General features: G+C 41.9%; 1 long non-coding RNA gene across 1 annotated transcript in view; it reads right to left on the reverse strand.

Annotated features, from left to right (window-relative positions):
- Positions 1 to 4789: 4789 nt before the first annotated feature.
- Positions 4790 to 27576, reverse strand: part of LOC123001180 (uncharacterized) — a 192410-nt gene continuing 169623 nt past the window's right edge. Inside the window, exons 3-5 of the long non-coding RNA XR_006409820.3 lie at positions 8752 to 8951; positions 7195 to 7230; positions 4790 to 6639 (exon numbers count right to left, since the gene is read on the reverse strand). This is a non-coding gene — a long non-coding RNA (uncharacterized LOC123001180). The remainder of the gene's footprint in view (positions 6640 to 7194; positions 7231 to 8751; positions 8952 to 27576) is intronic.

A 27576-nucleotide genomic window follows, 5' to 3' on the forward strand; every position in this document is an offset into this window, starting at 1 on the left:
ATTAAGAAAGTACAAAGAGGGTAATAAGGAAAGCCTTAGTGCCACCTGCTCCCATTTCTCCTTATATCACAGGGTACAAAACTACCCTATAAAACTAAGTAAAACACCATCTGTGCTGTTGCTTCTGGAAATTGCTTAATTGATAGTACACCAGGAAACAAAGTGAAGTGAGCTTCTAATTCACTCAGCTCAGTCCCACCTCAGGAGTCTCAAAGATACAGGGAACGTGTATTATGCTTAATTTAGAAGTTTAGACTCTTCTTCCTGCATCAGATTTGATTACCTAACCTTTGAAATATCTCACTGCATTTATGAACCCATCTCGCGAACACACAGCCTTGGTTACAATGTGGCTTGCAAAATCATCACTGCCTGGAGCCTTTCTATTTCTCGCAGTGCCAGCAGATAGAACACTGAAGGAATTATGTATTTCCCTTAACACATTTTCCTGTAGTTCCATAAAGGTCCATTTTGCAAGAAAGGCAACACGTGTTTTCAGAGAATGGAAGGCAAAGTTACACGCAAAGAGAAATTAACAGGATGACAACTGTCTAAAAAACCAAATACAAGCTTGTTTTATTGCAACTCACTCCTGAATTCCATTGAAACCTACAGGCCCGAGATCAATACTCAATCAACCAAGGCGGTCTCAACACCTTGAGAATCAACTGGCAACGTGCCACCCTCTTATACAATAGGGAGCTACTGACCCAGGCGGTGCCTGCAGCAGATATGGCCACGTTCCCCACGTTCCCCTCGGGTAATCTGGACCTTCCTGATAACCCATGCTTGGCAGCCAGAAAGATCTCTTATCAGTTCATTATCTGCCAAAGAGAGAATTCTTTAACAGCACAATTGGTGCTTCAAAATATACACCAAGTCATTCAAACTAAGTTTTGAGACCCTTAGAATTGTAAGGTTCTTCGATTGATTCTATTCTGCAAAGTACTTACTTCAATCTATGGCTCTGCTACCAAACAATTGAATATTTTGATTCCTGATTTAGAAAATCACCTCAAGGGCTTTAAATCTTCAGCTTCAGGAAGAGGTGATGTCTTTTTCTTTCCCACAGGCCTGTTTCTATTTGCAGCTATTCTGGCTTTCAATGAGGCTTACCACGGCAGCACTTTTTTTTTTTTTTAATTAGAAAATAAGGCAAAAAAAAAAAAAATCACAGTATTAAATACTGTAACCCAAGTTTGCAGGACAATAACCACTACCTTGTAGGTTGCTTACTAAAATCCAAATGCTTTATGTATGTCCACTCATTTCATCCTCACAGCCACCATTTTTACAGACGAGGGAACTGAGGCACAGATAAAGTAACTTAGCCAAAGTAGAGGGTGCAGGGGCATTTCAAAGGAGGCTTCTGATTAGTTTTAACCCAAACACTTGAAGAGGTTTTTTTTTTTGAGGGGGGGTAAAAAAAAAAAAAAAAAACACTCCCTCAGAAAACAAAATACAATTGAACACGGTATCCCTGAAATTCTTAATGCTCTTATGTAAGTACAGTGAAGACACCCCTCCCCCACCCACCCTACGTAGCTGTGTCCGGTAACCTGGTGTCCTTACACAAAGTAGATACTGAGTGAATGCTGCCTGAAGGAGGGAAGAGGTATGGAGGGAAGAAGTTTTTTCTGAATTACTACAGTCTCTGCGAAGTCCCTACCACGGACATGGCCTCTGATGACAAAGAAACAAAAATGGTGTCTTCTCAAGGCTTTAAAGATTACTGTGTACTCCAGCACCCATCCCCTCCAAATTAATGCCTGACTGACTCATTCATTCCTTATCTGTAAGCAGTTTCATCCAGTGTCTATTGACCTACTTCTGCTTGCCTTTACATACCTTGCATCCCCACCCTATGCGATCTGGTACCCCTGTCTTCCCCAGAGTCCAAGCAGTCAGGATAGCAGACACACAAACAATTCAAGTGGGACAAGCTGACTGCACACAATCACTACACCAACTCTTGAAAGACATTCTCTTCCCACTGTTTCGGCTTCTCCCAGTAAGAGAAATCATTAACTTGCAGTTAAGTACAGAAAGTGGGCAATGTGATAGATAATAAGCATGTGAATTGAGTCAAGACCCTTGAATATACCAGACTACTCTTTGCCGCTAACCTGCTATTGGACTTTAAGTCTCTTCCCTCCTAGAAAAGCAGAGGTCACTGGACTAGCCAGGGAGAGCAAACACACGCCACCATTCCCCATCCCCGGTCCCAAGGAAAGCATCACTCATCAGTCATTTTCCGATGAGCCAAAATTAAATGTCAAAATTCACGATAGAAAGCATTCTTGACAGACCAGAACTGGCACACTGGCTTAAGCCTCTTTGCCACCTCCAAATTTGTTAATACTTAGTATCTTTTCCATTAATCAATTTGTGCCATACTGTGTTAAAATCAAAGGCAACTGGTCAATAGTTTTTGTTTTTGTTTATTTTTAATCACTACTTATTTGCTCATCTCCTCTCCAGCACCTTTTTCCTTCTCCCTCCCTCCTTGGAGACTATCAAATATTTGTGTACACAGTCTGAGAACCTATAAAATTGTTTGTGGGACAGGAAATTTGGGTTATGTTCCCTCATTCATTCAAAGTCACTCAACAAGTTCTTTGGGTTTTTTTGTTTGTTTTTTTGTTTGTTTGTTTGTTTTGTTTTTTTGGAGAAGCAGCCATATCCAGGCCCAGCCAGAGGCACTCTTGACAACTGCTCACCTGTGTGGGTGGGGATCCCCTATTTTAATTTGATTGTCCTCTCCAGGGAAGGACATTTTCCCTAACAGAACGCACTAAAGCCTCGGTATGGTGGGTTATTTCCTATGCTTACTTTTTCAATGCAACTTTCCCAGGGAAATGTCCCCCAGTTAGTCCCTAAAACTCCCTGGATAACAGCTGTATTAGATGGCATGTAGGTGTGGTCAACTCCAACAAGGTAATACAACACCTCTGAGCTCCTAAAGGTAGAAATTTTATAAGAGGAGAGACAACTCTGAAGTGTTGGGAGGGGCTCATGTCTTATTTTGCTGACTTTTACTTTTACATTTTGCCTGCACATTACCTGCCCATTCCCTGCTCACTTCACTCACCAAAAGGAATGCTCATATTCTGAAGTCAGGTCCAAATAATGATGAGAAATAAAGAAATGAGTCCAAGGGGCCCAATCACTTCTAGTATCTGGAGGGACATCAGAGGCCAAAAGGCTCCAATGTCTCCATGTCTATTACATGCAAGGTACTACGCTGACGCACAAATGGGAGTCAAGGAAAGAAGGTAGCAGGGAATAGTATCTGACTCGATGCAAAAAACATATGAACAGTCAGAGCTGCCCATAGAGAGAGGAGACTCCTCAAGGAGCAAGGAGCTTCCCGGCTTGGGGAGGTAATCAAGCATGGCTGCAGTAGAAAAAGGGAAGGTCATATGCTTGTCTTATTCAGCTCTATAGCCTCAGTACCTGGCACATAGGTGCTCAATAAATACATCTGAAAGAGGAGAGGAAAGGGGACATAAAGAATCAAGCTAACAATCCTGTCTTGAGGGAATTCTTACTGAGAGAGTGGCTTAAATTGAAAAACTCACCCAAGGTTTTTAACATGGATCAATAGGACTTCTAAATGAGGGAGCTCCCCCTACTGGAATTCATGAGCTTTGCCATTTAGTCAGTTCTTGGAACTGGGAGGTAGGAGCATGCCTTCTCATACCAAACCTTTCTAGATCCTGAAGAAGTCACTATTCAGGTCTGAAGAACCAACTGTGAGAAGGTGACGGAGTCATAAAGCAGTGACAACACTAATGATCGGAATCCCTAAGTCTAGTCTTTACTGCTACAAATTTCCTTCTCTCAAGAAATCAGTTTCGTCACCTAAAATAAAGCAACACCCCATTCTATTATATGCCAGTCAAATTAACTGGCCTGTATTCAACACTTGCTATGTGCCAAGCTATCTGGCACTAAGGATGCAATGGTGAGCAGTAAACATAGACCAGCAGTAAAAGGAACTACAAGATTCTTCGAGAGAGAGAGAGAGAGAGAATGTATGTAGGGGACATGGGGAAGTTGGCCCATGAAGACTCCCAGGAAGAACTGATGTTCTGGACTGATGTCTGAAAGATGAACGGGAATTCACCAGGCAGAGTAGTTACTGTTTACAAAAACTGAATGACTAAGCCACACAGCCCAACCTTTCTATTTCAGTTTATTTAAGGCTTTTTACATGCCTACTGCGAATAGACTGCGGATGCTTTGAGGGCAGGTGCCTTAGCTTGTACACCTGCTAGTCCTTAACCTCAATTATTTCAATAGAGGATACCAGGAGATTTCAGGTCTCTACACTGAACTAAGGAATTAAACCAGAAACCTGGGTTGACTGCATTTTCAGCAGTGTCACCTTTGACTTGGAAGTAATTGGAATGTTAGTAATATTTAAAATTCAATCTCCAAATACCACTCACAGGTTTCACATTTAAAAGTTTTGATAATGCAGACTCCTCCTACCCATTTTAAGAGGTTAATGCATGGAATCACAAATAACCATTGGTGTGAGCAGGAGTCAGGAAGAGTAACAGTTCACCCACGCAGCAAAGGTGTAAACAATATCTGCTCTTGCTGAGAAGGAATTGAAAACTGACATTTACTGAGTACCTACTATAATTCAGATATAGGTCTGTGTTACTGCATGTTGTCTTTGTAAAAACCACGTGAAATGGACACGTTAACTTCAATTGATTGGTAAACTGACATAATGTAGACCCTGGGTCACAATGGTTGCATAATAGTAACAACTACATTTCTTTTTTTTTTTTTTTTTTAAGATTTTATTTATTCATTCGACAGAGAGAGAGACAGCCAGGGAGAGAGGGAACACAAGCAGGAGGAGTGGGAGAGAAAGAAGCAGGCTCCCAGCAGAAGAGCCTGACGTGGGGCTCGATCCCAGAGCTCCAGGATCATGCCCTGAGCCAAAGGCAGACGCTTAACGACTGAGCCACCCAGGTGCCCCACAACTACATTTCTGCCAGTCTTCTCCAAATTGCAAAACAATAAAAATATATATTGAGCCTCTACCATGTGCCAGGTTTTATGCCCAGTGTTTTACAGAAGTGCAGCACTGACTTCATCCTGGGTACCACTGTTCTCCCTTCTGAATGAGTGCACTGGGTCTCTAAGAGATGCAACAATTTGCCTGGAGCCACACAGCTGCTGAGTGGAGGAGGCAAGACTCTTCATCAGAGCCTGATTCTAAAGGCCCACTTCCTGGACATATGTTACACAGTGTCCCTGTGTACCCAGACACACAGATCTAGAGGACTCGGGGGGCTTGGATCACAAAGGAAGTCATCCACAGGGAAACCTTGTTTTCAGCCTACCATAGCTCCATCCTATAGTCCATGCCAAACACCAAGAACAGACGAGTCACCTTTCTGCTCAGGCAAGGAGGAAAGGAGTGAATCTTATTCTCCTAGCATACACCTCAGAAAAACTCTAATAGGAGACTCAAACTTTTTAGAAAAAGTCTATGCAAAGAAGATGCTCTAGATAGCTGCAATTTAACTTTCAGACTCCTTGCCATCATGAAGCCCCTTAAAGGGATTCTATTAAAGCAGAACTTGACTAGGAAGAACACAACCAGGAAAGAGGTTAAACACACAAGATCAGGCAGACAAGATCATGAGTGAACTTTGAACAATGGACGGGGGAGAGGTCTTTATCCTCTTCCCCTCTGACCATACCCCCCACCCCCCGCACCAGATTCACCTGTGTGAATTTCACCCAACTCTTCTCTGTAGCTAGCTGCCCTTGCTCTGCACTCTGAGATGTGAACATATACATGTACTCACCAACTTGGGTGTCTGGTGTGTTCACCAGGGGCAAGGACCATGGCTTATTTGTCTCTATGATGCCCAGTGTCCAGCTCCATGGCTCACCAAGAGTGCTCTCTCAAAATAAGTTAGCTGTTTCACTTCTCTTCTGGTCAGCTTGGAATGCCACGACAGAATGACACAGAGTGGGTGGCTTAAACAACAGATTTTTTTTTTTCACAGTTCTAGAGACTGGAAGTCCAAGATCAAGGTGCCAGCAGTTGGTTTCTGGTGAAAATGATCTTCCTGGCTTGCAGACAGCACCTTTTGCCATGTCTTCATATGGCCTTTCTTCTGTGTGTGTAGGGGAAGAGAACTCTCTGGTAGCTAGCTCTTCCTCTTGTTATAAGGACACCAGTCCTATTGGATTAGGGCCCACCCATATGACTTCACTTAATCTTAATTGCCTCCTTAAAGGCCCATCTCCAAATACAGTCACAGCGGGGGTTAGGGCTTCAACATATGAATTCAGGGGGAACACAGTTCAGTCCATAACAGACGTATCATGATTTTCACCATCATCTTACTCATCCTTATATTTCCAGTATCAGTATGGCCCCAACACAAAGTAGAAGCTCCAATGAGTATTCACTAAATTGAATCCCATTCCATGGCACCCACAAGCTTGCAGTCAGTGTGACCAGCTATGTGCTATACAGGAGCAAAAAACAGCCACAGAGCTGTAAAAATGTAAGTTTCCTAAGTCTGGAATGAGGTAATTAATCATCCATTCATTCAAGCTGAAGATATTTATGGAAGATGCAAAAAATGAAAATGAGATCTGTCAAAAGAGAGAAAAAATGAATGTGTATGAATGAATCAATCAATTAATCAATCAAGGTGTGCTTTGTATGGGATTCAGAGGCAGCTTCTGCTGGGATTTCTGCTGGCCCTATACCTTACAAGCTAAACACTTAGTTTCTAGTTGTGCTTTTTGATTGGTTCATCAGATACACCATTTGGGGATTGTAAATCATGAAAACTGGCTCTTACTGTTAGAATCACAAAGGCTTTTCATGTAGATGAGGGTGTTTGCAAAATAATCGGGACAATAGACATTAATTGTAATTAAACATTGATTGTAATGCCAATGTTACGTACATACATTATAACACAAATATCATTTTTCACATGAAACTTCTAATTCATCCAGTTACTGAAGGCAGAAAGATAAATTCCTCCTTCTGGAATTAACTGGAGTCATTGACTCTTTTATTAGTTTAAAAAATTACCATCTTGTGAGAAAGAACTGTGTGGTCTGGAAATGGGCTATTTCAAGGCATGTTTTTTGGGATCAGATTAAATGGATTTGAATTCCCACAGTGCCACCCATTACCTTGGAGAACATCTTTGCTGTCCTTCAGCTTCTCATCTGAAAACCAGAGGGAGAACAACACCAGTGGTTAAATAATAACAGCATATGTGAAAGGGACCTTAGTTTTTCTTGCATTTGAGAGCTGTATTATGCTCCATCATGTACAAAACCTTCACCCTTTCTTCCCAAAGAGCACTCACAATACCCCATAGTCTTAAAAGAAAATAAAAATCATCAGAAATTCTTTTCACTCTGACATTGGCCATCTATAGTGAAAATTAAATTTAAATGTGTATTTATATTGTGAACCAGACGTGTCCCCAAACATGGGATTATGGCTCAAACTATCACAGTTCACTTGCAGTGACCAGTACCTGACTCTGGCTTCACCTAGAAGAACAAGGCACATGACATTAAGGTCACTGACAGTTGGTAAGTAAAATCCCAGCAGTGCTGCTCTGAGGGAAATGGGACTCAGAGAGATTAGGCACGTGAACCCGAGCCAGACAGGCATAAAGTGGCAGAGCCAAGGTTTGAACCTAGATCGGTGTGAAGGCAAAGCCTGAGAGCTTACCTGTTATGCTATAACATTTGCCTATGGAGTAAACATTACCCTGCCCTCAGGACCTTTGCTTTTTCCAAGAAAAACCTTTAAACACGCTCTAAACAAACTCAGGACAGAACAACAGGCTACTACATCACTAAGAATGCACATAGTGAGAAGCTGAAGACCAGCAATTGAGCCAATCTGTGGGCTGCTGTTTCCCAAGATGTCAAACAGCCTATCTGGGCTGAAATTTTCACTGGGGAGCCTCTCAGTTTTGAATCACATCGACCCAGTGCTAGGTGCACCTGCTCTGCAAACGTAATAGCCAATATCTGGAGCAAGATAAGTTAGCTCCTCATCCAGATGTTTGGATGTTCATCAATGTGACATCTTATTAAGAATGTGTTATGTACTGGGTATCTGGTAGGGGACTGGCCCATGTTTGCTATTTTCCAGATGTGGTGTACAGTAGGAATGGAAACATGGTCTCGATTCTCATAGAAATGAAATGAGCGGAAAAAAATGACAGATTATAAAACAAACGTCTCTGACTAATTTGCACTGAATTAGCAGGATTTATTATTAATAACAACATAATGGGCTAGCATACATTCATGGAGAACTAATGGCATGTCAAGCAATATAACGAATGTTTTATGTATATTATTGTCACATTTAATCCCTGTACCTATTCTCCTTTGAGACACGAGGATCTGGAGACTGGGAGAGGCTGTCAAATGAAAGTGGTCAAGTTAGACTCAAACTGTGACGGACTCCGGAGCCCAAACTCAACTGTCACATTCGTGACTTTTCTGCCCTTGACACTCAGAGTGTGGTTCATAGACCAGCAGAAATTGACTTCAGGAAGCTTGTTAGAAACCCAGGATGTCAGCCTCCCTCCCCAAGATCTAATGAAAGCAAGCCTACACTTCACCAGGATCCTCAGGAGACGTGTACTAACTCTTCTAGGTATAGGTCATGGACCACTTGGCTCATATCACCTGAGAGCTTATGGAAAACAAGGCACTCACCCGGGCTCCACTCCAAGTTAACGGAATAAGATTCCCTGAGGGTGGGACCCCGGAATCTGTATGTTTACCAGTTCTTCAGATTGTCCTGATGGCACAATGACATCCGATCACCAATGTTGTGTTATATTCCTTCTTCTCAAGGTCTAGATGTGGGGTTCTATGCTTCTTTCTGGCAGAAGATGTATCCCAAGATGGGAGGACTATAAAAGAGGAAATGGATCCAATTGAGAGATTTTAGGAAGACATTCACCTCTTGCTGATTTGTAATCCTGGGGAAGCTTTAACTGTCTTATCAAAGCCAGCTCATCAAGTCCATCTGATTCAGCAAACATTTGCTGAGTCCATGCGCTCAGCATTTGCAGCAGGGATCAAAAGGGTGAGTTTTCAACTACAAGGGTGATAAGCAAAGACACAAGCAAACATAACCCAAAGTACAGGAGTTTTGTGACATAAGAGGTGCATACCATCCAAATCAGCTCTCCCCAGCTGGAAACCCAAACGCCCTCCCCTCAGCCAGTTGGCCCCATCTGGCACTGAAGCCACCATCCTCACCAGGGAAATAGATTGTCCATGACCTCAGCCACTCTTCTAGGTGCTACCTGAAGTTAGTCTGGTGGACAAAAGCCTTTAAGCTTCCCTCAGGCCTCAGCATGCATTTGCACACCAATCATGTTGCCCTAATGTGTTCACTTGGGTTTTGGCTTTGCTTTTCCTGTTTAGCTCTCAAATAATCTACTAAGATTAGAGCCTCTGCTCTGTCAGGGCACATCCCCCATGCTAATGTTCAGCAAGTTCCCTGTTAGCTCCCTAAAATGGGCTAGCATCTGGATTTTGAGCATTATTCATTTCACAAACAGGTGCCCAGGACTGAAATATCATTGAGATACCGGACTGATTCTGTATTCCACACCTGGAAATCAGACTTGGAGTCTAACAGTGAAGGACATTAACCATTAAGTAATTACAGAGATCAATGCAATGGAGGTGAGGTTCAGAGTCCTGTGAAAGTGTACAGAGGAGCCAGATTCAATCAAGGAAGTAACATTCAGTGGAAACCTGAAAATCCAGAGATGGGACTAATTACCTGGACCCTCACCACCCCTGTACAGATCAGGAATACTTGCGCCTGAACATCCACTGCTCTGCAATGCTCATGGCCAATCTGCATTTAACATTTAGTACTGTGAACAAATGAGGTTTTGTCCTTTTTCATGGATAGAACCTGTGTCCCCCACAAAATTCATATATTGAAGCCCTCATCTCCCATGTAGTTATATTTGGAGATGGGGCCCCTGAAGAAGTAAGTAAGGGTAAATCAGGTCACCCAAGTGGGGCCCTGATCCCATAGGATTGGTATCCTTTTAAAAAACACCTGAGTACTCCTTCTCACTCTCTGCCATGTAAGCACACAGCACGAAGGGTGCTATCTGCAAGCCAGGAAGAAGGTTCTCCCCAGAATCCAAACCCCGTTGCAAACCTGATCTTAGGGGCACGTGGGTAGCTCAGTCGGTTAAGTGTCTGCCTTTGGCTCAGGTCATGATCCCAGGGTCCTGGGATGGAGCCCTGCACTGGGCTCCGGCTCAGCGGGAAGCCCGCTTCTCCCTCTGCCTGCCACTCCCCCTGCTTGTTCTCTCTCTCTCTTGTTCTTTCTCTCTCTTGTTCTCTCTCTGACAAATAAATAAATACTTTTAAAAAAAATGAAAGGAAAGAAAAGAAAACCTGATCTCATAAAGCCTCCAGAACTATGAGAAAATAAACGTCTGCTATTCAAGCCACCCAGTCCATGATGTTTGTTATGGCAGCCTCGGCAGACTAATACATGTCGTATTTTGATATGAATTTGCTAAAGGCACTTCTTTATTCATTTATCATTACTTATCATTACAAAAGAAAAACTGGACCTAGTGGCTTGAGGATTTATTTTCTTTGCCTTTTTTCTGATCGACAATATCCATGTGATATCTGTAACAGTGAGCTAAATTAAAATAAGACCAGTAAGTTCATTTTATAGCTTAGGTGAACAAATCAGGTTCCTATCATAAATACATTTTATAATTTTAAGTAAGCAAAGTTTCAAGCAATTTACACATTTAAGTGGTGAAACTGATACTTTAGGGTTTGCTTTATCTCATGAACTCATTGAAATTACGGAGAAAATATTGTGTTTAACATAAGAAAATGAGTATTCTTCAAAGGTTTTGCCCCACCTGGTCTTTTTTTTTTTTTTTTTTCCAATACTTAAGGATGAATATTTCCCAACATTTTCCTCTTTATTTTTAGTGAGAAAGACAAAAGTTAGCCTGGCATCTTTTAGATTTTATGAAAGTTTTGAATTATTTTTTATAATTTACATTTTAACAACTATGGTGTAAGAAATCAAAGCCTTTAATTTCTGATTTCCATGCTATACCTTAATTACTGTGCTCCATCCTTACAAATATATAAATGATGAGGTAAACATCATGATTCCTACTTAATAGATAAGGAAATGAGACACAGGGAGGAGACATGAAGATAAAGCCATTGTCACATAGTCAGAAAGTGGAAATCAGCTTCCAAATCCAGGCCTGTTTGACTCTCATCTACACTGCCTTCTACACTTCACCACTTGATTCCTCATCTACACTGCCTTCTCTTCCACTTAGACCTCTCCTCTCCACTGCCATCCTGACCCAAGCCCCTCAGCGGCTACACTGTCCAAAGGACCCTTCACCATCCATCCTCCCCCATCCTGCCTTTTCTACCACACTCTGGCTCCCTGTCCCCACCTCATGTCTCACACCCACACCCAGAGTGTCAAGAAACAAAGTGCTACTAGAATCCAAAATGTGGAGAAACCAACGCCCTGCAACTAGAATCTGTAAAATGTTAGAGAAAGGCAGCACTTGACCTTGAGGCTTTGGGGAGGAACCAAGTTGTGGAGAAATGTAAACATTATAAACAAAGGTGTGGAGTAGGGAAATTATAAAATACGTGAAATATATCCCAAATCAGAGTTCAGTTTTGATAAAGAACAGAGTGCATGTACTGGGTGTATATCTATCACTCAAATAGGTTGTCTGCGTAAGCTGTGGAGAACACTAGGCATGGGTTTGTAGAGGCTTGCTTGTGTCTCCCCAGCATCTCTCTCTGGAGCTGGTAACAGATGCCAGCACATCCATACGACCCAAATTAGGCCAAGTCTAGTACCTCCCCCAGGCCACAGTGATTGGTCCAAGATGGAAAGCAGACCACTTGACTCAAGCTGGACTGATCATATTCTCTCTTTTGGGAATATGAGTATTCTTCAAACACCAGTCACCAAGAGTGGTTGAACCTGAGTCATTCTCTGGCAGTTTTCTAGAAAGCAGGTCATGCACTCTAGCCTCTGAGACCTCTGGGGGCATCCCTGTGTCCTATCATTCCCAGGATGGTCTCATTCCCCAGGTCTCTTCCTTTGATTTACTGAGCTACCCCATTTGCTTGAGGCAGGCAGATTCTGTTGCTTTAACACAAGCTAAGGAGTTTGTACTTCATTAAGTAGGAAATGCAGGGTCATTAACGGATTTTAAGAATAGGGGGATTACTATAAGGCATGCAGAAATAATCCACAGGAATAGATATAAAACAGCACAAGAATGCCATCTACTGATATGCCTATCAACGATTATTCAGAGCCATTGTCACCTTCGTTGCACCAGAAACAATGGTGGGTGATGAAACAAGTGACTGATGATGGGTTTGAAATATCAACAAAGAAATCACAGAGAGCAAAGCAAGGAGTCCCATAAAGCAAGGTAAATTTCATTTCGGACCGTCAGAAGCACATTCTTCCTTAATCTTGAGAGTTCCAGATTTGAGAACTATGATTTCACAGTACCAGAGAATATTCGGGTTACATGTGACATTCCATTACTTGGTCTCACAAAATTGGTTTGTGTTGGTTTTTTTAAGTGTGTTGATATTATTATTGCATTCTACCCCTCCCCCACAAAAAAAAAATCTAGCCCTGTCCAAAATCTAAAGAGTCCTGCAACTCAATAGTATTCCTGATGAGACAGCATGCTCTTAACCTCTCGTCACTCCCCACCTTTCAAGAAGCTGCGTTTGGATGAAGTGAGCTCTGCCTAAGGCCAGTGGTCTCAGATCTTCCTCAGAAGAGGGAAGAAGAAACAAAAGCATCCAATGATTATGCCCCATTTTAGGTCATTCTGGGCTTCATTTTGCTTCAGGATTTGATGCTCAGAAATGAGAGCAGAGTCATGGGTACCACTGATCTGCCTCCACATGCAAACACATGGGATTATCTGTCAAAACGAGCCTGTCAACTCACACAGTTTAGAAGGCCGGCCATTCCAGCATCCAGCTCCACATCCCCCCCTACAGGGACTGCATTTGCCTACACTCTTATTACTTTGTCCTCCCATTTTTGTTCTCCCTGCTTCTCAGCAGACATACGGGGTACTACGACAGAGTACGAGTATATGTTCGTGTGCGTTAGGAACAGTCATTTTGACTCCTTAGCCGTATCTCATAACAACGTCATCAAGGATTAGAAAACCTGAAGACTTTACCCACGTACAGAACTTCATAATTTGCGAACACTTTTCACATGTATTATTCCATCAATTATCCTAAAAGGCAGCATTTCTGAACCTCAGCACAGCTGACATTTGGGTTTAGATACTTCTTTGTGGTAGAAGACTGGCCTGTGAATTGTAGGATGTTTAACGGCATCCCTGGCCTCTAACCACTATCTACCAGTAACCCCCAGCCTGGTTGTGCTAATCATGTGTCTCCAGACATTTTGAGGGGCAAATTACCCCTGGTAAGAACTGCTGCTATGAAGTATTACATCATTTCTTCTTGATGCCCCTTACTCAATCCTCCATAGCTGCCTCACCGGCAAACTCCTACTCATCCTTTCATGGTTGGCTGATACATTGCCTCCTCCTGAAAGTCCTCTCTGGCCTCCCAGAGACAATTAGGGGCCCTTCTCTGGCTCTCTTCAATCCCCCCACTCACCTGGATTATGCAACTGTCATAAAGTATGATACTGTCTGCTCCCCCATAGATTGTGAGTCCCTTGGGAACAGGGGTCACTTGTGGTTCATATCCATGGTTCATGGCAGGGTGAATTATATCTGGTAGATATCCAATCATTGGGAACAAAGAAAGCAGGGCAGGTAATAATAGCCCACTTTGCTCATAAGGAGTCTGAGGTCAAGGTAGTTAACTGACTTCTTTATGCAAGGTCATAAAGCTTGTCAAATAGTTCAGCTTCTTTTATTTCCTGAATCTCTCTGCATTCCAAATATTTGCCTCCTTCCTCATGGAAATCACCTGAGTCAAAGCCATCATGTCTCACCTGGGCTTCTTAAAGCTCTGGTGATGTCCTCCCCAACACCTACCATCTGTTCTTCACATGCCAGGCTGGTGGCCTTGCCGATGCTAACCTCCCAGGTCAGAGCTCAAACCTGTTAGGGAAGCCCCTGCCCACCTCTGCACCCATCTCCAGCGCCCCCTACCACGTCCACCCCCTCTTTGGTTTTCCCCCTGTTCCAAATATGAGATAACTCCCTCCCACAGCAGGACCCTGGCAAATACTTTTCCCTTTTCTGGAATGTTCTATCCCTTCTTTTCACCCAATAAACTTTTCTACTCCTGATTCTCTCAGTTCTAAGAATTTTCCGTCTTTAGCACTCTACAGCATGAACTAGATCAAGTCCTGCTGATACAGGCTCTCATGCCCCCAATACCTTTCTTTCATAGCACTTATTATTTATGGTATTTGTGCTGAACGTCTGTCTCTGCCACCCCTCCCCTAAAATATAAGCTCTATGATAATGAGTCTATGTTTATTGTTTACTGTTATTATACCATTACATTGCACAGCAGCCTGGCACACAGTAGGCACTCAATGTGCATTTACAGAGGAAGAAAGGGAGGAGAAAGGAAGGAGAAAGAAAGAAAGAAAGAAAGAAAGAAAGAAAGAAAGAAAGAAAGAAAGAAAGAGGAGAAAGAAGGTAGCAAAAGGGAAAGGAAGAAAGGGGAAAGGAGGCTGTTCAGAGGGAGGGAAGGAGGCGGACAGGAGCATGCAAAACTATAATTAGTAGGCAATACATAATACACAGAATTACCACTGATAGCTTATGCAGTGTGGCATTCTTAAAGAAAATTCCCTTTCCTCTCCATTTTGATAAGAATGCCAGACCGTCTTAAACCATCCACTCATCTAATCTATCATGTAAGCAATTGTTTGGAATCTGCTACACAGAAAGAGAATCAGGAATCGATAGAGCTTGTGACCTTTAAAGGAAGTGACATTTTGCAGGATACACTGATGGCACATGGAGTACATGACACTCTTTAGGCAGGGTCTTGCACCTCTAGATATATATTTCAGATTTTCTCTCTGTATACTTGCCATTACCTAAGCTGTGGTTGGATTTCCTCCACATGGGAACATTCAGGTCATCAGCCTGCCTTCTTCCTGCAGACAGAGAGAGTTTTCGACAATGGTACAGTCCTTTGGCAAGTTGGTTTTGGTGGGGTAGAGGGTGGGGGCAGTGGGAAAAGGGAACCTGAACTGGTTAAGGATGGAAGCTAATGGAGACGAACAGAGACAGCAAGGGGGCGCCATCTCCCTCTCTCTCTCTCCTTTATGTTTTCTCTGATCAAAGGTGGGAAGAAGCGAGAACTCTGGCTTCTCGCAACACTGTAAGACAAGTCTGGTTCTCAGAAAACGGGTGCTTTAGGGCAGGTCTGATATTTTGCACCTGAGTCCCTCTGAACTTCTACACTACCTTCCATTCAGGGAGGCCCAACCTCCATCCCCCAAATGTTCCAGATTTTATAAATCCCTACCACTTGTGATGGTTGATTTCATGCGTCAACTTGGCTGGTCCTTTGGTGCTCAGTTTTAGGTCAAACACCAGTCTAGATGTTACTGTGAAGAATTTTTTTTAGTGCAATAACATTGAAATCAGTAGACTCTAAGTAAAGCAGTTACCCTCCATAATTTAAGTGGGTCTCATCCAATCAAAAACCTGAAGAGAAAAGACAGATTCCACAAGGACAAAGGGTTTCTGTTTTTTAGACTGCCTTTGGACCCAAGCTTTAATATCAACTCTTTCCTGGGCTGCCTGCTGGCCTGGTCTGGCCTGCCAATTTGGGACTGTGCCCCCAAAATCATGTGAGCCAATTCCTCAAATTAAAGCTCTATCTCCCAATCTCAGTATCTCCCTCCTTCCCTCCCTCCCTCTCTTTCTATCTCTCCGTACACACACACACACACACACACACACACACACACACACCCTATTGGATCTGTTTCTCTGGAGAACCCTGACTAATACACCACTCCTCCTTCTAATCACAATGCACAGCTCTGGTTCTGGCCCCCCAGGCTTGCTGGGACAATCTGATTAACTATTTCTGGCTGCAGCATTATTAGATATGAACAGAGTAAGAGATTACCCCTCCGGGAGAACACTCATTGTAGCTAGGGCCCACAACTGTGTCCACGTACTGATTTTCATCTCACATCCTCCCAGATGAGCAAGGAGAGCAAGCATTCATATATCCCTTTTTAAAAATGAGGAAAGTAAGGCCTGGGGAGGTCAAATGGGATGCCCAAATTGACATGTCTACTGTCAGTCAGAACTCAAACCCATGTTTGTTTGTCCTCAGTTCTGCCCTCTTTCTGGAACTGTATTGGTCTGCCCAAGGCCAAGCTCTTGCTGTTTCACAGTCTAAAGGTGGGACCCTGAGACACAGTGCTGGGCACAGAGAGAAGCTGAAAAATGTGGCAAAAGAAATTGAATTTGGATTAAGTCAGACCTGTGTCCCAACTGTGCTGCTAACTCTCTGTGGAATCTTGCACAATCATTTCATCCCTCTTGGCCTTGGTTTACCCAAGTATAAAATGAGAAGACTAGACTAACCAAGTGATTAATTTCTAGGAAAGGTATCTCTCTTTGTGCAGCTTCCAAAGTGTCATGATTGAAGAGAAATGGCTGAGCACCAGGAATAAACTAACCCAAGGAAGGAACAAAGGTTTCTGGTGTGTGTGTGTGTGTGTGTGTGTGTGTGTGTTTTGTTTTTATCACTTCTCCCTGCTGCCAGGGTCTGTTTTGAGTTTTTCCACCCCTGACACCCGTGTCTGACACATCTCTCCAGTTCATAATGAGCTTTCATTCAAGTCACTGATCAATAGCAGGAACCAGCAGGTCTGTCTCTCCTGCTTGTTTTCTCTATCTTCAATCTGCCAAGACAGATTAGGCTATTTCCAAGGTCACTCAATATTCAGGGAAAGAATGGAAAGATATCTGTTGGGCTGTTCACAGAACAAGGCTGCCAACAGACAAGATGAGAGCTCAACTGTGTGTTCCATGACAGATTCGATTTACATCAAGGTCAAAGAGGGTATGTTTTCTTGCTGAACCCTCCCCTATCAGAGCTGCTGGCTAGTCCATCAGCTACCAACTTAGGGTCCTCCCTACGGAACACTGACTTATAAACACAGAGCCGGCCTCACCAGTCAATAGGTGCTGTGTAATCTTGTGATCCGAGGTGTCCCTTGCTACGCAATCTGCTTTATAGTGAGACATTCATCACTGGATGTTAGTGCAGGAGCAGCACAGAACCTTTTCTTTACCAGTCTTGGCACTTTTGTTGCAATTGCTAAGTCTAATCTCTTAACACGTACTTATATTCACCCAATCACCTCTATGCAGTGTTTGTAGAGAAAGCATCTGTTCAGCCTCCACCTTTGAATATGTGCACAGAAGTCTCCTGGTTCAGGAAAACAACACGGTAAGTATGGTGTTACTGGGGCGCCTGGGTGGCTCAATTAGTTAAGCGTCTGCCTTCGGTTCAGGTCATGATCCCAAGGTCCTGGGACTGAGCCCTGCATAGGGCTCCCTGCTCCGCCGGGAGTCTGCTTCTCTCTCTCCCTCTCCCCTCCCCCTGCTTGTGCTCACTCGCTCTCACTCACTCTCTCTCTCAAATAAATAAAATCTTAAAAAAATATATGGTGTTACCATATTCCTCCAATTATTTGTGAGGAAACTGGGAAAATAAAACACAGAAGATCTCAAGTAAAAAAGGTTTTCAATTTTAAACCTATAAGCAATTGTTCAAAAACTGTAAAGATAAAGCCCAGGTTGCAACACATAGACTTGGAGAGCCTGACTTGACTCTTGTTTTGGGTTGAATTGTGTCTCTACAAAAAGTCATATGTTGAAGTCCTAACCCCGAGAACTTCAAAATGTAACTGGATTTTGAGTTTAAAGTATACCTTTAAAGAGGTAATTAAATTAAAATGAAGTCATTAGGGTGAGCTCCAATCTAATATGACTGGTGATCTTATATAAAGAGAAACTTTGGACACAGTCACATATAGTAGGAAGATGGTATGAAGATACGAGAGAAGATGGCCATCTACAAACCAGAAAGAGAGGCCTGGAACATATACTACTCTCAAGGCTCTCAGAAGGAACCGTTCCTGCTGACACCTTGATCTCAGATTTCTAGTTCCAAGAACTGTGAGAAAATTACTTTCTGTTATTTAAGCCACCCAACTCGTGGCACTTTGTTATAGCAGTCCTAGCAAACTCATAAAACTAGTCTGAAGACACTGTAACATTTGCAGAATACCTGAAGGCACAGATTTGGATGTAGGGACCCTTCTCTGAATAGGTTTATAATGCCAATAAAAATGGTCAGTGTTCAGAGTGCATGCTTTCTAGAGGAAAAAAATATAAATATAATATGCATATATAAGGGAAGAGAAAAAGAATGAGAGAGAGAAGCACTTTCCCCTGATCCTTTATTTTCTATGATACTTCAAAGTTGTCAAACCTGGCTCTGAAGCACAGTACTTTTCAGGAACAGTCCTTGGTGTTGTTAAGGGATTCACTAAACCATTCTACAAATATTTATTTAATGTTCTCTATATTCTACTAGGAACTGGGTTACAGGTATGAACAAAATCCCTACTGTCATTGAGTTTACATTCTAGGAAGGGAGATAGTTGAAAAAGAAGTGAATACATAAGGAGTATGTTAGGTAGTGATACAAGCTTTGGAAAAAAATAAATCAGGGAAAAGGGATGCTGTTGAGAGCTGTCACCTTAAACAGAGTAGCTAGGGCATGCTGATTATTGACCCAATGTCTCTCTGCTCTATTCTAGTCCTTCCAGAGTCAGCTCTGTAAAGCAGGGGGCTAGAAGCTTGCAAACTACATTTCCAAGATCCCTTTGCAGCTGGCACTAGTGAGGTTCTGCCAATGCTCCTTCTGCTAATGGGAGGCACTGATGGGAGACTGGAAGGCAGAAGGAAGGAAGAAGCAATGTTCTTTCTGCTTCTAGTGGTGCTTTAAGTAACTATAGCTGTCAAGGTGGAATTGGGGGGTGGGAGGGCTTTTGATCCCTGATCAGACAGAGTGATACCAAGAGTAGTGGCGGTGCAGCAGTTAATGGCTCTGGCTCTGGCTCTGGCAGTGGTAACACCAGGACCCAGTCTCTTCTAGCTTCCAAGCACCAATGGAAGTACAGACTCTGGTCTTGCTGCAAGGCAGTGGCGGTGGTGGAGCCAGAAGCATGCAACACTGTGGCGGGACAGGAACAAGCTCTGGATTACACCATTTCCCCTTTTCTCCCCCAGCCCCCCGGCTGCCATGAATCTCTGTGTAGGCTCACCTATCCCTTCTGTATCTCCAGGCTTTTGATTTGCAAGCAATCTCCTATTACAGTCTCTGTTTGAAAAACCTAGTTGTTGCTGTGTTTCTAACTAGACAATGACCAGGACAATAGGTCTCACTGAGAAGGTGACCTTTGAGTTAGGGATGTGAAGAAAACAGAGTGAGATTGGAACTATCTGGAGGAGAAGCAGAGAGAAAAGTGAGTCAAGGTCTCAAGCGGGAGCATATCTGCTATTTTCAGGGAATGGCAAGAAGGTCAGGGGAGCCGAAGCAGAGTATGAAAGGAGAGAAGAGCATCAAATAAGATTAGAAAGAACCAGATCATGAGGCTACTGAGATGATGCTATTACCCTAAAAAGCAATGCAAGATCCCCTATTGAATATGTGGAAAGGGAGAGAATAACAAAGCTGGGAGTCATCATAATTCTGAGTGCATACTGGAGCCCCATGCATGCCTGTTCCAACGTTATAAAAATGGAGAAACCATGGGAACTGTGATTTAAAACAGGCTCCTTGTAGATTATAGCCCACAGGCCAAATCCAGCCCACCACCAATTCCAGTTTTTGTAAATAAAGTTTTACTGGCACATAGCCACACCCATTCACTCACATATTGCATATGTTGGTACTTGCACAACAGTGGTATAGCTAAGTACAATGGGATAGCGAAGGGAGACTTCATGGACCACAAAGCCTAAAATATTTACTCTTTCCTTTATAGAAAAAGTTTGCCAACCCTGACATGAAGAGTTAGTCATCTCAGTGATAAAAGAGAAGTGATTTCAGAACAGGGAAATAACCATACATGGTTAGTAAAAAATTTTGACCTACAAAATGTAGAGTCTTGGTATAAAGTAAGCAGAGGGATCATAAAATAGAAACCTCCAAGTATCACATCATAAAATTGTTCACCTACTTTTTCTTTCACCTACTTTTTTAAAAACTAGAATCAGACCTATAAATACAAAGAACAGACTGATGGTTGCCAGAGGAGAGGGGGATGGAGGGACGGGCAAAATGGCTGAAGAGGAGTAGGAGATATAAGATTCCAGTTATGGAATGAATAAGTCACAGTGATGAAAGGCACAGCATAGGGAGTATAGTCAGTGGCATTGTAACTGGACTGTATGGTGACAGATGGTAGCTACACTTTGATGAATAGCATAACGTATAGAGCTGTCGAATAACTGTGTTGTACATTTGAAATTTATGTCACATAGTGTGTCAACAATACTCAAATAAAACCAATTTTTTTTCACCTAAAAGCAGTCTGGATACTGTCAGGAAAGTATCAACGAGTAGTAGGCAGTGATTGAGATGATGAAGAGAGGCACTAAAATCAGTCATTGGTATGATCTCTTGAGCAAGATGACACCTGCTCAATCAGAACAAAACAAAACAAAAGCCAACAGATATGGAATAGGGTGTTGGAAATTCAGCAACACTGGACAAAAGAAAGCTTCAAAGGGTTGGAAATCCCATCCTAATCCTAAACCTAGGACAGGGAAAGGGAGAAATGCATCTGTAGTTCTTGCTCTATGCCCCCATCCCACATCTTCCCCAAACAGCACCCTCCATCCGCTTCATCTTTCCCTCCTTTTGCCCAGGTCATACCCCACCCTGAGCACTGAGGTAGAATTGCAAAATTTGTCTATGAATATGTAAATTTAGCTCCTAATTTTCTTGGAATGTACAGAACCAGAAACTAACATTTGCATTTCAGTCTCCAGATTCCCACAGACCTTGATGAGCTAAGAGGCAGTTAACACAAGCATTCCTGGGTAAACTCAGTTTTCTATTGGCAAATAAATCTTTTTATATTAAGGTGAAACAATAATAATCATTTTAAACAATCATGTGGAGTGTGATTACAAAATAGCTCATTTGGAAAGAACATTATCAGCTTATGAGATCCTTGGAGATTCTAAGACGGAAGGTGCTACGGATAAAACCAAATGTTTTGGGGCTTTGTTATTTCCATAGCACAGGGAGGCAAAATTCACATTTTAATACTGTAATGAGAAAACAATGCAAATTCTGATTAAGTAAAAAGTGAGAGCACTTGTTACAGCCAAACCCAATGTCTCTCATATCCTTGCTGGCATTGAGGAGGAATCATGAGAGAGGTTTGTAAACTCCCAGGGCTCCTTAGGTACCATTCAGTTCTGTGCACTCACATTCTGAGCACGCTCCCTTTGATGGCTGGGTAATAGCAAAGGTTTGCTAGCAAATGCAAACAATTACATTTTGCAGTACTCCATTCACTTGCTATTTACCCAAGGTTTCCGGAAAGCAGAATTCCATCTGGCCCAGTCTAAGTCATGCTGAGCTCATTTCAATGGCGAGTTTTCCAGAACACTATATCCTCCCTGACTTGGGCTTATTGGTAAAATGTCAAGACTGACTCAACCTTCAGAGGAGTCAGGAGCATTGAGTATTGTTGCCAAGGTATGGTTGTATTCCTTCTGAGTACATAGCAACTCCTAGAATAATAAAGAAAGAACTAGCATTCATTCATTCAACGAACAGTAAATGAACCCCTTCCTTGTACCAGATGCTGTTCCAGGTGCCAGAGATACAATTATGAAATAACAGTTGGGATTCTTCCTGCATGGAATTTCATATCCAACAGAAACGGGAAAGATAGGTCATCATCAGATCAACGGTTTTACGAAAATATGTACCAAAAACCTTTTCCTTCTGAATATGGCAACCACCCCATTAACCTTATTTACACAAGGACAAATATTATGTATCCTTCTTTCATAATAAAATTATAGGTAATTTTGAGCAAAGCCATTATCCAAATCATGAATCTTGACATCTGAACCAGTGCAACTTAACTCCACGTTGCACTGATAAAGGTAATATCTACTTTCTGAACTATCCATGACCATTTTTTTTAGCCCATGTAGTTTTTTTCCTGCTGCCACGCACATCAGCATTGCTTCTGCACAAAACAGAAATTGTGGATGCTTGGAGAATATATTCCCTTCCTCATTAGTCTTCCCCATCTTTATGCTCTTACCTTCTATTCCCTCATTAGCCCACTAAAACCTCGCTTGTGCCCTTACCAGTTGAGTATTGCCAAATTTATTAATAACTTCCCTGTTGCTTAAATGCTAAATGCAATAGACCAGTGTCATTCCTCAGTTTTCGGATCTTTTCAGCTGCATTCAATTGAGCGGACCACTCTGCCCTAGCCTTGTCTTCCATGGCACTACATTTGTGTAGTTCTACTCTTACCTTCTTGGTATCCTTTGCTCACTTCAAATATTGATATTCCCCAAGGATGTCTCTACAACCCTTCCTCCTGGCTTCATACTTTGTCTCCGAGCTTCCACTACCATCTATGTACTAATGACTTGAAAATTTATGTGTCCAGCTCATGCCTCTCCTCTGAGCTAAAAAAAAAAAAAAAATGTTCAATTGTCTACTTAACATTTACCCATATACCACAAGTACAACAAAATCACATATCTAAAACTAAACTTGTGATCCAACACTCTAACTCATTTTTCTCCAAAGTCCTCTGTCTCCATGAATAGCACCACCAGTTCTTACAAATTAGAAACTTCAAATTCGATATTCCTACTTCCTTACCTACCACATCCCAATCAAGGTCAAGAGTTATTGATTCTGCTTCCTAAATATCTCTAGGATCTATCCAAAGTTTGTGTCATATCCACTAACACCTCATTGGCTAAAGCCAGTCACATAGCCGAGCCAGAATTGCAGCAGGACTGTGATTGCTCCACTGGAAATCTACAGGGAAAAGGTATGAATATATAGATGGTTGAAAAACTGAGGCTAAGGATGCAATCTGGTACCCCATACTCACCTGACATCCACTTGAACACAGTCCTAGTATCCCATACACAGTACGGCTTGGAAACACTAGCAGCCCTTTCCCTTTATTCTCTTTGGTCTTTTAACCAGTTCTGCTTCCTGTCTGGTCTCATCTTCACAAAGAGCTTCACACAACATGGTTCATGATGACTATTTCATGACAAAGACTAAAAAAAAAACGGTCAGTGTTTCAATCTTTTCTAAGGTATGTGGCTATCTCTAGGCAAAGAGGAATCTGCTTTAAAAGCAAACAAATAATAGGAGGGTTGTGTACCATTTTGGTGTTATCCGTGCCCTTGTGTCAAGTGTGTTCCGTGGACCAGCATCCTGGGCATCATGCACAGGCTTGTTAGAAATGCAGAATCTCAGGCTCTGCCCCAGACCTACTGCATGAAAACCTGCCTTTTAATAGGATTCTCCAGGTGATCTGTGTGTGTACTGAAGTCTGAGAAACACTAAACCATGCCATGATTCCTTCAAATTCGGAGAGAGACCAAGAGGTTACTTTGGAAACAATGATGACCAAAATTGGATATAACCAGTTTCCACTCTTTACAGGCACAGAAGTGGAAAGCAAACAGCAATGTGGCTGTTGCTATTAGATTATTAGACCCAAAGCTTTACTTTTCATAATCTCCCATGGGAAAGAGGATGATGTGTTCCTTGGTGAACAGTCTATTTCTTTTGAAATCCTGAAACTTCAAACAAATTACAAGAAAGGTCAGTCTGAAAATTAAAGCTATAATTTTATTGGGTGACTTCTCTCAGGCAGACAAAGCTGTTTTTCTTCACTGCATCACTTTTATTGAATTGCTGGGTTATTTAAAAAGAAAAAAAAAAGGTATGAGTGAATGAGCATACAGTCTGCTGAGTGAAGAAAAAATATAAAAGATTCTCATTAACTGTGAAATACTAGTTTATGATGAATGACAAAAATAACTCACGAACCATGTACAAAAGACAAGCACCCAAGCAACTTTCTTTTGTAGGAATAATATAGAAAGGAAATATGAAAAAGAAAGTACATTTTCAAAAATAATCTACTCACCCAGAGTGTAGGGAGAAACATGCTATGTGTAATTTGGACAAAATGTATATATCTGTAAAAGTTTGCTGTGCCCTCTGTAATTCATTCCTCTCTCCATTTCTGTCCCCGGGCAACCACTGCTCTGCCTTCTGTCATTATAGATTGGCTGGCTTGCATTTTTAAAATTTTATATAAATGAAATCATACATCACATATTCTTTTTTTGCTTTGGCCTCTTTCACTCGGCATAACGATTTTGAGATTCATCCACGTTGTTGTGTACATCGGTAGTTGATTTCTTTTTATTGCTGAGCAGTTTTCCATTGTGTCTGAGTATACTATCAGGTACACTGATGGGTATTAGAAATAAAGTCGCCATGGAAATGTGGGGATAGGTCTTTGTACGGACATATGTGTTGGTCTTTCTTAGGTAAATACCTAAGAGAGGAATGGCTGGGTCACGGGGTAAGCATATATTTACTCTTTTAAAAAAGTACTGTCAAACATCTCTTGACATGGTTGTACCATTTTGTATTCCCACAAGCAGGGTAGGAGAATTCTGGTTCCTCACATCTTCATGAACACTTACTATGGTCAGTCTTTTTCATATTAGCCATTTTAATGGTTGTGTAGTGTTACTGCTCCGTGGTTTTAATTTGCATTTCCCTAATAATTATCCTGGCCATCTTTTCATGTTCTTATTGCCCCTCGTTATAGCCTATTTTTAAAATGTCTATTCAAATATTTAGCTTGTCTTCGCAGGGTTATTTTGTTTTTTATTATCAAGATATACGAGTTTGATCTGTATCCTGGATACACGTCATTTGTCTGTTATATGGTATAAAATTAGTTTTAAGGTTCTTTCTGACTCTCACATTTTAATACACCATGGTATGGAAGTATTCCTAAATATTCAGATACTTGTAATTGTGGAATCAAATGGTGCAATAAATATTTTACTTTTCACTTAATCGTTTGTATTTTCTACTGATGTAATCCACTCGGCATGCATAAATTTCAAAGAACTCCAAAGCCTTCTGTTTATTTATTTTGTTTTCTAGGACCACAGCAGTTTAAAATGTACATTGTGACTTTATTAATAAGAGCAATTATTCTGTCCAGCAGCTGTGGGAGAAATGGGACCTATTAAAAAAAAAAAAAGGGTGGGGCGCCTGGGTGGCACAGCAGTTAAGCGTCTGCCTTCGGCTCAGGGTGTGATCCCGGCGTTATGGGATCGAGCCCCACATCAGGCTCCTCCGCTATGAGCCTGCTTCTTCCTCTCCCACTCCCCCTGCTTGTATTCCCTCTCTCACTGGCTGTCTCTCTGTCGAATACATAAATAAAATCTTTAAAAAAAAAAAAAAGGAGAAGAGGAAAAAAAATTATAGAGAAAAGAATCTGTTGTTCCTTAGGGGTTCAAAAAAGCATGTGCCCTAAAAATCTAAAGGAGCTTCCTAAAGACCCTAATAAGCCTTAACAAAAGGAGTCATGAAGGTTACTTATAAGACATCACAGCCACGACGAAGATAAAGCTAAGTCTCACTTAGAGACCAAACGAATAGGTTTGGTTACTGGTCATTGTGGCCAAGAGAACAAGCAAGACCAGAGAGACAGTGAGACAATATCAACATCTCTGGTGTGTGCAGCCCCAATATTTCTTGGGGCCCCTCAGGACACAAGGCATCTGATGAGCTTGAGAACTAAGAAGGGACCACAGCGGGATTCCTGCCTTCAAGGAGCTTACATTCCAGAAAAGGCAGATAACTTAAAAAAAGAAAGCCTGGGATGAGACTCCAAGAGGAGCACAGATTAGCATGGCGCACCACAGAAAACAGCCCAAGGTATTAGGACCCAGCACCACCACACAGGACAATACAAAGGATGGTGATGCACAATGGCTTTTCTGACACCCCAGAGCAGATGTCCTTCTCAAACAGGGAACTCAAAATAGCAAAGTTGGAACAAGACCCAAAGGTAGGACCAGAAAACACGGCAACTACAGTAACATTGATGATATCAGGGGCAGAAAGCCTTACACTTCAGAAAATTAACTGAAACTACAGACAGACATAATCCCCAGACTATCTTCCTGTAATTAGACTGTTTCTAGACATAGATGGCCAGCAGCAAATGAAAGCTTGGCAAACTGACAGAAGAACCTAAGAAAAGAATGACCCCAAAAAGCCTAGAGTCAGAGATGGTATTATGTCTCTCTTTCCCTCCCTTGGCTAAAAGACTGTGCCTGTCCCCAGTAAGAAGGCTGTGTTACAATGTTATAATTAATTAGACATATGTCCAAGTTAACTGTTCAGTAAAACTCTACGGTAGACTGTTTAGATTCTTCTCATACTGGTTTCTTTATGTGTTTTCCCATAAAAGAGACATAAAAAAGAAGGATATCCTGCTGTTTGTGACAACATGGATAAACCTGAAAGACATTGTTAAGTGAAATAAGCCAGTCACAGAAAGACAAATACTCCACAATCTCACTTAGATGTGGAATCTGAAAAAGTTAAACTCATATAACCAGAGAGTAGACCAGTGGTTGCAAGGGGCTTGGGAGTGGAGGAAATGGGGAGATACTGGTTTAAGGGTACAAACTTCCAGTTGTAAGAAAAATAAGTTCTGGGGATCTAACGTACAGCATGGTGATTAATGTTGTACTGTATACTTGAAATTTGCTAAGAAAGTAGATGTTGTTTCTTTTTTAATGTTTTTACTGTGATTTTATTTTTTATTTTTTTAATGATTTTTTATTATATTATATTAGTCACCATACAGTACATCCTCGGTTTCCAGTGTAAAGTTCGATGATTCATTAGTTGCGTATAACACCCAGTGCACCATGCAATACGTGCCCTCCTTACTACCCATCACCGGTCTATCCCATTCCCCCACGCCCCTCCCCTCTGAGGCCCTCAGTTTGTTTCTCATAGTCCATAGTCTCTCATGTTTCCTTCCCCCTTCTGATTACCCCCCCTTTCTTTATCCCTTTCTTCCCCTACCTATCATCCTAGTTCTTATGTTCCATAGATGAGAGAAATCATGATATTTGTCTATCTCTGCTTGACTTATTTCACTTAGTATTATCTCCTCCAGTGCCGTCCATGTTGCAGCAAATGTTGAGAATTCGTTCTTTCTGATAGCTGAGTAATATTCCATTGTATATATGGACCACAACTTCTTAATCCAGTCATCTGTTGAAGGGCATCTCGGCTCCTTCCACGATTTAGCTATTGTGGACAATGCTGCTATGAACATTGGGG

The sequence above is a fragment of the Ursus arctos genome, unplaced genomic scaffold (genome assembly GCF_023065955.2).
Source record: "Ursus arctos isolate Adak ecotype North America unplaced genomic scaffold, UrsArc2.0 scaffold_14, whole genome shotgun sequence".
Taxonomy (NCBI): Eukaryota; Metazoa; Chordata; class Mammalia; order Carnivora; family Ursidae; genus Ursus; species Ursus arctos.